This window comes from Vespula vulgaris, chromosome 2 (genome assembly GCF_905475345.1).
Source record: "Vespula vulgaris chromosome 2, iyVesVulg1.1, whole genome shotgun sequence".
NCBI lineage: Eukaryota > Metazoa > Arthropoda > Insecta > Hymenoptera > Vespidae > Vespula > Vespula vulgaris.
The window spans coordinates 18593803-18608656 of NC_066587.1; the positions used below are offsets into that span (position 1 = coordinate 18593803).

General features: G+C 33.5%; 1 protein-coding gene across 7 annotated transcripts in view; it reads right to left on the reverse strand.

Annotated features, from left to right (window-relative positions):
• LOC127061724 (tetraspanin-1) overlaps positions 1-14613 on the reverse strand; it is a 29168-nt gene extending 14555 nt beyond the window's left edge. For 4 of the 7 annotated variants that reach the window (XM_050989007.1, XM_050989004.1, XM_050989002.1 and 1 more), the window contains exon 1: positions 14270-14613. The gene's annotated coding sequence lies outside the window, so the exon portion shown is untranslated. The remainder of the gene's footprint in view (positions 1-14269) is intronic. The other 3 variants (XR_007780939.1, XM_050989003.1, XM_050989006.1) reach the window with 2 other exon arrangements.
• Between the last annotated feature and the right edge of the window lie 241 nt (positions 14614-14854).

Below are 14854 nucleotides of genomic sequence, written 5' to 3' on the forward strand. Positions count from 1 at the left end.
TTAATTTCACTTATATATTTATAAAGATTACGAAGCAAACCTGGACAAACAATTACATTGTAAACATAAAAAAAGTTCGTTGATATATAATAACGATAAGAATGAATACACACTTGACAGTCTTTGTTATTTCATTGAACAAGTGAAAATTATCAAAACTCGTAAAAATTTATAAGAAATCATACCAAAGTTTTTTATCGAATTAACCAAAGAAAAAAGAACAAAAACAAAAAAAAGAGAAAAAACGAAATTTGTGATATAATGAATTAAAAATTTTCCAATTCGTTTTTACGATAAAGTATCTGTCATCTTTTTCAAACAATCTCATTAAATTTTATTTTTTTTCGTAATACATTAAAAATATAAATACGATTTTTTTTTTATACGATTTCTTGATGTGAACAAATTCTATATTTATTGTGCAAATATTTTTATAATATTTGGACGTATATCGGTGTTGGTCGTCAACGTGCAAAAAATTTCGACGTATTTATTAGTGAATTAGCTCTACTTCTGATTTCCATGCAGAATGGGCGCGAGAGACAAAGAAGAATAAATTGGTCAAATTGATGAAGGCTGTCTGCTAGCAATGGTTTTCAAAGAAGACGTTGTTTCTCGAATACGTATAATAACGTGTTTATAAAAGCATCTATATATATATATATATATATATATATATATATATATATATATATATATATATAAAAAAAGAGAACGAAAATTATCTTTGTACCTTGTGAGATGTTATTTTTCGTTCTGAGACGAAGACAATAGTTCATTGAGAAATATTTGCTAAATATCTATGATTAGATCATGGGAAATATTTCTAGAAGATTAAGATCTTGTATGAAAGACAAAGCTGATCATCTTACTCGTTTAAACGTATTTAATATATACGAATCATTGTTATGTATAATAGATAAATTATTTACAGATAATGTTATGTATTATATTATATATATATAATTATAATATTATGCATAAATATTATTTATATTATATTATATATAAACAGTGCGATAATTATTTCATAATTTATAATTATAATATTATCCATAATAAGTTAATAATAAATAATAAATAACATAATATTACAAATTATTGCGTTATTATAACATAAACGTGTATTGAAGTAATAATAACGCTAGTAAATTATCAAACGTATCGACAATAGATGAGCAATAATTATAAAGGTTACGGAAATAAGAATACACATAGATACACAATGGATGAAACAATAATGTAATCAAATATTGATTTCCAAAGTACGTAATAGTACGCGAGGGTGATGTTGTTAATAGTAATCGGATAATACAAATGAGTATAAGAACACCGTAAAAGCACGAACAGCATGCCTTAGCATGCTGCTACGTTGAGACCTTGAATATCTGACATAAGTTTCCTGTAATAAACTTAGTCTAAGAAGCGTCGATGACTATTGCTGTTATATTATCTCTTCTATGATGGAAGAGATATATTGAAATTAAAATCATTCGTTTCGCTGTTGATAATTGCATTCAATTTGCAATCTCATGACGTCATTTTTTTCATTTCCATTATTAAATGATTATCAATCTGACACGTTCGTACTAACGATTGTTAAATACGAGAGTATAAATTGCGTCGTTTAATCTTCGAAAGAGAAGTTCTACGAAGAAAGAATGTTCTAGGTAGAAAATACTATCGATATAATTATATCGATTTTTATCAAGCGATTAAAAAGGTAATACGAACATTTTCAATCTTTTTCCAAGAACGTTGCAAATATCAAAAGACTAGGATAAGTTACTATAAGATACGTTAACGTTATAAATTGGGATATGATCTGCAATAACGTTTTTAAATGCGGCATCGAAACGTCACCCTGCAACACGTTTGGCAACTTTCAACAAAGTTTACGCAATAAGCTACTACACGACTTTTGATTCGAACCTGTTCGTACGCTTTAAAGAAATATGAAGTTTTATACAAGTTATCGAACGTAATTTCACATACGAGGGGTATATGCACGAAGATAAAAAAAATAAAAGGATAAAAATGTAAAAAGAAAGTATGCGTGTGGTCAATTGAAAGAAGTCATTGATTTAAATCCCTTTCTCTTTTTCTGTCGAAAAAGAAAATGAAGAAGAAAAAAGAAAGAAAGAAAGAAAGAAAGAAAGAAAGAAAGAAAGGAAGAAATAGAAAATGATTTAACGCCACGATATCCATGATCTCGCGGATTTCACCGAGCTCCTAGATAATTCACGATTCTCCTTTGGTCTATTCTCCCCGAGCAATTTACTTTCATAAGATATTTTATATTCCTACTAATTCGATTGCAACGAACGTAGAAAACGATTTTGATGTTGAAGGACAGACAGGTGTCCAAGTAATATCCAGTTAGAATCGTAAAATGAATTTACCAAGTGGATTTATATTACGGGCGATCCAGAAAAGATATATGAGTACACTTTCTAGACGTTCATTAAATGATTCAACGAGAGAACCGATAGGACCTAAGTTCCGAGGTATGTTACGTTAAAAGCGCATCTAGTAATGAAACCAAAAGAGAGAGAAAGAGAGAGAGAGAGAGAGTAAGAGAATAGGTAGAATAGAGAAAGATAGGGGAGAGAGAGCGAGAGGAAGAAATGCAAGGCAAAGAAGAGCCACAGGAAAACCTCGATTGGACGACCTAGTATCGGATATCCAGCTCACGGTTCTCATTACTCTACCAAGAATCCATCTGGCTCTACTCCGACAACCCTGTAGCAGCCGCAACAGCAGCAACAGCAAGAGCAGAGAGTCGACACGGACTACTACCGGCTGACTATCTGAAATATTCTACTCCGTTCTCGAAGCAGTCAGGCCACGATCGTTAACCGAGCAAACGCGACCCGTTTCGGGAACCCGTTCCGTTCGACAACGGATCGTGGGGTTCGATCGAACCAATCTCACGTGAGCCGAATCTCTCTCTCTCTTTTTCTCTCTTTCTCACTCTCTCTAGCTCTCTCCCTCTCCCTTTCTTTCTCTCTTTCTCTAAAGTTTTATCTAACGCTTCGTTGAACCTTTCCATCAGTTGGACCTAATCGTCGAACGTTGAAAAAGTCAATACCGACAACCCTCGACCGATTCTCCTCTATCTTTTCAACTCCAAATAGTCTATACATATATACAATCTATACGCAGATAACGTATTCCTGGACCAAATAAAAAGAGTCAGCGGTGCATTGAAAATCAGATCACCGGACGATGCCGGCCGCCGGACGGGAGTTGGGGTCACCGGGTCGATCTAGCTAGTTTCATCTCCCCTTCCTCGTTCGTTTTTCATTGATCTTGATTGCTGGATACCACTAGTCAGGAAGAAAATCAAACTAATATAAATATATATATATATATAAAGCGCGCGTTATATATATATATATATATATATATATATATATATATATGTATAACGAATAAATAACTATATAATTTTACTCTCGTTGGAGAAGTCCCGTCTACTTTTAACATTTATCCTTTTAACGTGACGTACATATATGTATAGCCACTTTGTAAAAGTGAAAGTTATATGAAAGCCTGGCTATGAAAGTTATACGATCACGACACATTCACCCACCATATTTCGATAAGTAATAGAAGATGCCGCATATCGAATATATTGATAATGAACAAATATGATATATCGAAGATCCTGCATTCGAATTTCAACAATTCCTCAAAATAATCGGAGATCGCTCCTAACAAGAGATACATACTCGTTATTTTATTTAAAAATATCACAATAATTTATATAATTAACCTAATAAATTAGAATGTCAGATAGACTGCTGGATTAAATCGAGAAAAAATTCTTTCGAAAGTTTAGAAATTTCTCAAAATAGTCCACATTATTCACAAAAGAAAATAATTCCAGCTGTTCCCTTACTTAAACACCCAAAACGAAGATCTTCTTTCGTGATTTAAATAGTAAGTTGTAGACTTATTTTCATTGATTACTGAACGGTACTATTCATATTTTTTATATACGAGTGATCGCATCTATTACTTTTAGATCAACTATATCAAGTGTACCAATTTTACATGATTTTTTTTTTCTCTATTAGAATCTGATCAAATTGAGCTGCTTGAGCTGCTTTCAACAAACAGAGATGTATATAATAACAAAAATTAATAAACCAACGTTATCGATATAATAAATATTTTACAATATTTTTTTTTCGTTGTAATTTGCGAAAAAAAAACAAATAATGAAAAAAAAAGGAAAAGAAAAAAGATCAGATACTAAATATTTCATATCCTGTTGTTCCTTTCCGGATTTCACCAATGTGGCGGAAACCAATCGTTCATCCGTGTCATTACGTGACTCTAATAGTTAAGAGTACCTACATCTCATCCAGTGGGTCAACTTTAATTAGGACGGCATAAAAAGAAAATGCAAAACTCAAGTTGAAAAATTTCCAATTTCTTCGATCACATCTACATACGTATAACCCGTTTAATTGAAAAGTTATGTAATTCAAAAAAAAAGTTGATTATTGGATAATGAAAGGAATGAAATAAAAGTTTTATAAAATGCAATAATATCGAAAAATGCTACATACCTACTATGTAACCTACTTTAAAGTTATACCTTTAAACAAGGCTGTTATTTATTGGATAAGTAATTTTAAATATTTAATTAGTATTTTAAATAAACGGTTAATTATTAACCATTTATTTTATTAAGTACAATTAATTAATAAAAGTAAATGTTTACTGAATAAATATTAAGTATAAATAAGTATTAAAATAGTAGTGTCGTTTTCACTCTAACATCATATCTTGTTTTAAACTTACACAACTTTTCCATAAAACTTTTCGAGGAATACTTGTCGAAAACTATCTAGCGAAAAACTAATAAAACTAGACTTAGACCATACCTGTACAAAACAGAATGAAAGTTAAACTTTCGAGATATGATGTTAAACGAAATAGGCAAAAAATAGACTTACACCAGTTTTACATTAAACTAATCGAGAATTTCTTCTTTAAAACGAAGAAAAAAAGAAATAAAAAAGAATAAAATAAAATAAAATAAAATAAAATACTGGCTTACACGTAGACGAAGTGAAAAGACAAAGAAATAAAAGAGAGAGAAAAAGAGAAGAGAAAAAAAAAAGAAATTCGAAGAAGGGACGTCGCAAATGATAGGGTTTCCCCTGACGAGAATTTAGTAACTTTGAGGGATCGAACGTTGACCCTTCTCGGATGAACCTGACGCCTTTGATGTTAAACCCTTTTTGGTAGAAGCGTCTCTCGCAACACGATCAAAAGAACTTTTTTGATTTTGATTAAAGACCGTAGAGCTTCTTGTGTGTTCTCGGTGTAAACGGGAGGAAAAAATCTTTCTAACTTTTATTCAAATAATCGAATTTTATCCTATTCTTATTGTTACAAAAAGAAAGAATAAAACAAAACAAAATAAAATAAAATAATTAAAAAAGAATCAGATTAAATATCAGACAATATTTGATAATATTTGCATTGTCCTATCATTTATTAAATCTTTTAAAATCTATTGTGAAAGTGATTCCAAGTATTTACAATTCTTTTAGTAATCGTATTATAGTCAGTATATATATATACACATATGTATGTATATCTCTACATAAATATACATGTATATGGATTGCAAGCAACAAGCAAACTCAATGAAGGTACAACGTCCTCGGTCTTTAACCAGCCAATGGTCTCGTCGTACGTTACGTAATAATACACGTGCGTTCGTTCACGTGTAAGTTTTGAATGAACATCGTCTCCGAGATCTATAGGCACCCCAGGTTAATAGCAACATATTAAAAATACGACATGACGCATATTCGTGTTATTGTTTATCATTGTTGTAAAAAGATAAGATAAGAAGTGTTTCATTTCAAAAATATTCTATTACATTGTAATCGCGTTGATGAAACCTATATTAGCATAATCAAAGATATTTATAGCAATATGTCAATCTATAATACGATACTTATCACGAGAATATTAATAATCAACCTGTTATTATCCTCACGATATAAATCTCATATTTTAATATCTTCATATACCTATATATATATATATATATTTAATAACGGTGATTATTTTTATGGAAATACGAAAAGCAATAACAAGATATGTGTACATGATATGTACCGACATTTGATGTAGAATATACCAAAGTTTGATATTTAATATACATCAAAGTCTGAAACACATTATATACCAAAGTTTGATATATAATATATGACATATCACACACACACACATTTTAATAATCGTATATACTTTATACTCTTTGAAAGTACCGTTGTATAATTATAAAAACTTATTGATATGTCCTAAGCCTTATGCGTCACCGTTACGATCGCGTATATCTTTAACGTATAGAGTATACCGTTGTTGCAGGTGGTTCTGCCCGTGAAACCGTGTCGAAAAACATATTACCTACTAATTTGTTACACAACTCGGCACTGTTTCCTCAAAGAAATCTAGCGATACATGTCTAGAGTCAACAGACTTTAACATCGAATAAAAAGGACGTTTTATATGTCTGCGAAAGTCCATATATGCGTGTGTATACGTTCGATGATTTCTTATTCACATATCAGCTCGGAGAATCTTTTTATTTACAAATAAGAGACCGTCTATGGCCTTATAGCAAAGAACTTTCGATTATTATTCGCTCACATACGTATGTACGTGGTTAGAATTTACCTGGATAAAGGATAAAGATAGAAAAAAGAAGAAAAAAGAAAAGAAAAAGGGAAAGAAAGAAAGAAAGAAAGAAAGAAAAAGATAAAATAAAAGATCTAGAGGATCTAAAGAATTATAATGAAACTTCCGTCGCGCTAAAGCTCAACGAGACGGAAATCACGAGCAGAGCTCACGCCACCAAACTTATTCATTTTCTCTTAAAGAGAGAGAGACTTTCTCTTCGTACGTTCGACGTTCCAGAACGAGAAAGGACGACGTCCCTCTTTCACGTTATACATATATACCGCCTCTTCTTTTCGACGAGGAGATCACGTTATCGCGCCAAATTTCCCCTACTTCGAAAGTAACGGAGAACGAGCCTCGAAAACGAGTTGTATCTCTTTCCCTTTCCTCAAACGACGACGACGACGACGACGACGACGATCGTTGCCAACAACAGGTGTGTCCCATTATCGTAAAAATCACATTTCGTCTTATACTCCTCCCATACAAAGTCTCATTTTCCATTGAACAGATTCGTGCTCGCTTTCATACTGATTGATTAATTTTCTTTTTCTTCTTTTTTTACATATCGTTCACATTGCACGTTTTTCATTACAATTCATGTAAAAAGTTACGTAATGTAAAAAAGGAAAAATGATTCTATAAGTATATACATATAGTTATTAGTTTCTATAATGTCTATACTTTGCAAATAGTTCTACAACACTGCGTTATAAGAATCTCTGGAATTTCGTAGTCAGAATTTTTCTAGACAGACATAGTATATGTATGGGTGTATATATATATATATATATATGTGTGTGTGTCTGTATGTGTATGTAATATATATATGTTATTAAATAGAATTTTTCATCGAGTAAATGCAACTACTCGTGTGTGTATGTGTTATACATAGGACAAGCTGCTCTCTCATGCGTGGCATAAGAACGAACATAGACATCTAAAGGCCCTTGGCTGGCTGGCTGACTCTACTCATTTCTCTCTGTAAAGAGAGAAAGAACTTGAGTTACAACGGATAAGAGTGAGAAAATTCATGACGTTAACCCGTGTCGCGGGGTTAACATCGCAGGTAAAACTCGAGTGTTACATCGTGAATTTGCCGTAGAAAACATAGTAAGAACTAAGAAAAGAGATAGAGAGAAAGATATTGAGAAAGATGAAGAAAACTGTGAGAACACAGAGATAGATAGATCATCGTCTCTTCCATGTTATCGAAGATCGTTTTTCTACTTTTCTCGATCATATTATTAGGTTTTTATCTTTCTTTTTTCTCTTTTTCTTTTTTTTTTTTAGTTTGTTCGCGTTGATCGATGCCGTTGTGCACGAGCCAATTTGCTATCCTCTTGGGTTCCCGCGATGATCGTTCGCGAATGGGACCTCTCGTTGATCGGCTCGTTTCCCTTCGAGAATAGTCTTGGCGAGATGATAAATAAAAGAGAGAAAGTGAGTTAATACGTAGAAGAAATGTAGTTGAAAATAATGGACGACGATAAAGACGGTCGACTTCGTGTATCGTTAGAGCGTTAACGATTAGATGGGGGAGGGAGGGATTGAAGGAGGTGGATAGAGAAAAAGAGAGAGAAAGAAGATGGCTTTATATTCCTATAGTATATGTTTATATGGGAGAGTAGTAGGTTGTTTAGAGAAGGAGGTGGGGATAACTCGTACGCCTCGCACATGCCAAGTTATGGCACTGGTTCTCACAACACAATGGCATTAGAGATCATGGTCTATAATTAATGAAATTTAGTATGCGAATTTGCCCTCTCCCCTCACCCTTGCATAATGTATTCGTCATCGTGTATTGCATAGCAAATCGATGGAAAAAAAAAACAACCACAACGAGAAAAGAAAAACAAGACAAAAAAAGCAATCTCTCATTTTCATCGCTATTACAATTACAGAGTAAACGATTTATCGCGATATCGTAAGAATGAAAGAATATTTTACATATGTCAAACGGGATTCACATGTTATCTGATTTCTCATGTGATATCGAGGAAAGCTTTGGTAAAATTTCTTCGAAGGTATCTTCTGGCATCCCCTATCTCTTAAGTTAAACGGTGGATACTTTCGTGAGGTAAGATAATAAGGATGCGGTGCTGAACAAATACAAGTCCATGCAAGCAGGTGCAATGGGAGAGATGAAAATAAAAGAAAAAGGAAAGAGAAAAAAGGGGGAAAAAAAAAGAAAATAAGTCTTACGGGAGATGCCCGAGGCAATGCCTGCCTGCTGCTGGCTGCTGACTACTGACTGCAGCAGCAGTAGGAATGTGGTCGTGATGCAGATGTCGGGATAAGAGAAGTCGGCCTCTTTTTTTTTCTTTTGTGATCGAGAGCAAGAGAAAGAGAAGAGAGAGAGAGAGACAAATGGAAGACGAAGTGTAATGCAAAGAAAACAGGACGTCTCTTTCTCTCTTTCTCTCCTTTAAAACGATTAACAAGTCCAGTCGACTTGGAAGTAGTGTACTTCCGTTTATCCGAGTTACCTAAACGGGCTAAACAAGCGAAGTGTAAGGTGACCGAGAATAAGTAGACGCGTAGATGTAAACGTAGAAGTAGAAAGAGAGGTCTCGAGCGAAAGCAGATCTCGCGCTGGCACGCATTTAACCATAAAGAAGAAGAGGATCGAGAAAAAGGCCGCGGATTCGAAAACTTCCTATACGCGATACTCATGAGAATTCATGCTGGTCGTTTCTATGTGACGAAGCATCGAAACTCGTTTCGATGCAAAGACGGATCTTATTCCCAAGAAATGTTTGTTCTTGTCGACGAACGTGAATCACACTCGTTGTAGTTCCCGAGTGATGGTCGAATTACTTATCGCTCAAAAATAGACCCTACGGAGGAAACATTAGATCGAAGGCACATCCGAAGGAACGTTCGACTTCTCTCTCTTTCGCTCTCTTTTTTTTTTTAATTTTTTGTTTCTTTTTTGTTCTTTTTTACGGTGTAGTATGGGGATCTTCGTCGCGCCTCATTTAACGGGACTTTCCCATCGGCCTTCTCTTCTTCGGCTCATGCAGCCGTACCGATCATTCCGATCCCCCTTTCACGAGTTACGCCTGGTAAAAGAGAAAGAGGATAGAGAGTATTCCTTCTATCTCTATCTTTCTATTTTCCCCCTTTCTCTCTGTCTATAGCTCCTTATTATAGTACAACCGCAGGTTTAAGTGGAATCGGACGACGGGTGACTTTCTAAAAGCGAAGAACAATGTTCCTCCTTTCGATTAGTGTGTACCAGTCGATCGATAATGCCTGAGCACGATTGCTCGTAAATATTCCAACTATTCAATTTCAATCGTTGATCGTCGGACGAATGGATGCATCTACGTTCTGATCATACCTGAATAAGAAAAACAAGACAAAAGAAAAAATATACGATATATCGTGACTTTCATCCTCGTGTTTCTACTAATTTTTAAACGGTAGAGTGTGATAGGGGTGTAAAAAAGAAAGAAGAAAAAGAGGAGAAAGAAAAGGCGAAAAAGAAAGAAGAAAAAAAGAAGTAGAAGAAGAAGAAGAAGAAGAAGAGAAGAGAAGAAAAAGAAGTAGAAAAAGCAATTCTCCTCTCGCGTTTGCGCCGAACACGAAGAGAAGCATTTTGCTTTTGTCCCTTGGCTCGCTTAAATCTTCTTCAAGAGTAGAGAACGAGAAACGTTTCCATGAGCGTATATAATAGCTTACTGCTTCAGCCATTGCGCGTGCATCCGCGCACGTGCGACTCTACCAAGCCAGAGTTTACAGGGGAGCTTAGAGTTCATTCACACAACAGAGGAAAACGTCGATCTCTTTTCGATAAATGGATGCTGGAATATTTTCGGTATTATAAGAGATGCATGGTTACTTCGTTGGTTAAAAAAGAAAAATGAAATAAAAGAATTTGTTTCAGGTAAAAAAAAAAAGAAGAAGAAAAATAATAAAAAGTCCAAGTAATATGACTTAACAAGTAGCTTATCGCACGCGAGGAAAAACAGAAAGCAGAAAAAACAGAAAAGAAAATAGAAAATACAATAGTAAAGAGTTATTATGCGCGATAAGTCATCTCTTTGGAGGAAGGAAAGTAACTCGTGTGATGTGAACAGGCGTTTCCATAACGACAATATGTACGCTATGCGCTCTGTACGATGCCATTGCCCTCGTGTATTACGTGTCCTTCTACATACGTTCGTGAACATTCAGAGACTATGAGGGTTGGTTTGTGTGTTCTATTAGGGTGAACTGGACATTGGAAGACAGACCGTTGGACGGCGTTTCGCACCCCATGCCACTGGTGAAAGGGTATTTCAATATCGTATTATTTACAAAAATATGCGTGCTCTGGGAAAATGAGAAAGGAAAAAGAAAAAACAAACAAACAAAAGAACGAACAGGTACTTCTCTACGACGTCGAACGACAAGTGTCCAGTACATTGAATTATCTTTTTACTTATTAAAATGACGTTTCAAATGGAAAAAAAAAAGAATAAATTTCAAATAAACGTCATCGTAGATACGTCCATGAGATAAAATCATGAACCCGATACGATCAAAGCTGTGTGTGTGTGTATGTACGTGTAGAAAGTTTCATATATATTTGTATAGTGAGTCTTACTCGTGTCTGTGTGTGTATAATTGCACTAGCGTGATTGTAATAGAACACTGGAAAGCAGTATAATGCGATATTTACAGGGGATTAGATCGATCGAAAGAGAATGCTGCATGTACTTGGCTGCACGAGCTCAAACATGCAAAGCTTATTTGACTACTACCTTCAAGTTACGACGATCAGATGAACCTAGACCTTATCCAGTCTGTCTAGTACTTCGAAATTAATGTATACATATTATATTCTCTCGACGTAGCTATTTCTATAAATATTTATATTCTCTTCTTCGAAGGATATGATATGTATTAGTCATATATTTACACGTATTATAAATAAAGTAATATCATTATTTACAAGACGACATTAGAATATGAAAATAAAATAAAAAAAAAAGAAGAGAAATTATAACAACGTTCTCACCGTTATCATCTATGCAATCATCCCGTTGAATATAATTTCCAAAAAGACGAATAAGATTTGTCATTAAATCTGCTGACGAGTGTTCTACAACATTTCTCTATCCTAGATTTCCAATAATTTTATGTTTACCAGAGAAAATATCTTATAACGTATACTTTACTCAGCGTAAAAACTTACTGTACAAAATGTTTTCTAATAGTTAAACAAAACATTCACTAGTTAATTATATGGTAATATTTAGGTATAAACATTTGTAAGACACGTGCTATGAATCAACGATGAAATATATTCCGTAAGAAAAAAGTAAATCGATATTACGTGTTATCCCGTGTATTCACGAATGTCTCGCGTAAAAACGAAAAACAAAACAAAGAGATACAGAGAGAGAGAGAGAGAGAGAGAGAAAGAGAGAGAGAGAGAGAGAGAGAGAGAGAGAGAAATGAAGAATTTAACGATTTAAGTCTAATAACAATTTCCTTTAATACGACTAATTCATCCATAAAACTAATAATATTAATATAACCTACATAAGAGAAAGAGGGGGGAGGGGAGAGGACAAATCGTGTGATGAGTAAATGAGCCTACTTATTACGGTCGCGTTCAGGCAACGTTCTAAACCATGTAGTAAGCTACATTTACTTGAAGTGGTCAACTAGAAAATATAAACCGTTCTTTTTCAAACGGTCACTAATACATGATTACGTACGTTTACTAATTCGATATTGATACACAGTACTGGTACTTGTTAGATAGTAACTGTGCAATCTGCACAGAAATTTAATAATTAAAATAATTCGATCTATATGAAAATATTTTCGAACGTAATTATATTCCTTTTCTTTTTTTTTCACAAAATCTATTTTCAAATTAAAAAAAAAAAAAAAGAAAAATTCAAAATAAAGAAAATCAATTTGATTAGTTTTAATGAATGTTACGAATTTAAAAGAATAAAAAAAGTATATCACACTATTCAGTATTTGATTATAAAATTATATAAAAATTGCAAAGATATAAGATCCAGTAATCTATAAATGCAACAAGTTAACCACAGTGTGATACCGCAATCATGCCTCGACCTTTCTTCATTCGTCAAGCCTTAAAGAACGCCTTCCGTGTCGCGTGTTAGTTTCAATTCTGATGCATGAGAAACAGGTTGCATCGTAGATCGTATTGTAAGGGCCATATCGAATGTTAGTACGAGCATGTATGTATTGTAATTACGAAATAATTTTTTATTACCTACTTCCTCCCTTCTTCATCCTTCGAAGTAGAGAAAATATAAAAATACGGTAAATAGGGCTTTTATATATATATATATATATATATATATATATATATATATAAACTTAAAAACGATGTACGATACATATTTAAATTTAATACGGCTTTAATTCCAAATTTGTTGTAAAACGCAACAAATAATTAATCGAATTCAAAGATATGTTATATATCATAATTATGAATAAGAATCTCGTCCGACTGGAAAAAAAATAAATAAATAAATGGCATTCTGTGAAAAACGTATTAATTAGAATCTTTAATCAGATTATAGTCGGTTTTCAAAGATTTGCTACGTCTTTGGATGAAATCCACCTTCCGATCGTGTAAAAAGATAGGTTACGCATACCTAAGCCTACACAGCATTCCGTTTGTCAAGGGCGTAGAATGCTTACTTACATAAAATTCAATTTGTTCTAATAGAAAAGATTTTTCTTTGGACGATCTCTTGGAAACAATATAATAATTTTATAAAAGGAATTTATTTTAATGTCTAAAAAGAAAAAAAAAAAAAAAGAAAAAAATTCAAATGAAAAAATAATAACGAAAAGAAAAAAGATTCAAATGTGTCTCACATTCGTAAACATTCTCCCGCCTTTTTTGCCGTATCAATAACTACGTGAACGTGAGCACGTTATTCTACTACTTCAACGAATCGATGTGTATACGTATAATATCATTTCTTATAAGAAAACTCAAAACAAAAAAAAACACAAAAGAAGGCGTACGACATCGCCCAAAATGGAATGACGCCGTTGTTCACATCTTGAATCACAGTACCGTAACTATTTATTTTGTTTCCGGACCAAACACACACGCACACATACTCGCGCGAACGAATCTCTATTTCGTAGTTATACGTCTTTTATTTTCTAATAATAATGTTGTATCTAATATCTCTGAATTATGTCGAATTACAAGTAGCGTACAATATGGTGATGTTCGATAATTCTAGTAAACGTTCGAATTATAAACGTTTTAAGAAATAAAGAGGATACCTATGGAATTGTTTTGTTATATACCAAATTATCTGACCAGATAACGAAAGTTTTTTTGTAAAATTTGGTGATTATTCCTATCGATAATTTTGATATTAAGAAATCGTATTTTTCTATGATAGAAAAAAAAACAATATTAGCTTAGGTAAATCAACGAATGCTTTCGACGTAGAGCGTTCATTTTTTGGACAATAAATTAATGTGTAGAGTATAATCGAAAAATAACTTACATACATATAATAATAGAAAAAAAAATATTGTCTATACTTACGTTAAGAAAGTAGAGAGAGAGAGAGAGAGAAACAGAGAGAGAAAGAGAGAAAGAAAGAGGGAGAGACGTAAAAATCTACGAGGTTTGGTCCAGCTCTTTCTTGATGTGTCCTTCTCTGCGTTCTTTCTTACACCAATCACGATAATACACTTGTCGTATACACTACCGATACACTATCGCTATTTTCGATGATTATTCACTTAAAAATATCACGGACGTATATGGTTTGCAAGCGGCATTTGTGCCGCGTTTGGTATTACACTATAACCCCGCGCGTTCAATCTCGTTTAATGCGTCAGAAAACCCAATCCGCGTTCGGCGCCGTTCGTCGCGCATTTGTGCCAATCCGCCGACCGGCAAGCGTTCCCCTTCGCGACGCGGCCGCTATCCCTTCTACTCGTTTCTTCGACCAATCAGAAGACTCGTCACGTCATCGTTATGCGCAGGCGCGAATGCGCACGCATTCTCGCGGAGTTTATCGGGAATTAAAAACTTTATGCTCTTAGCCTTAAATTTTAACGAAAATAAATATCGGAAAAAAATATATACATATATATATATACATATATAAAAGTTCAATATAAT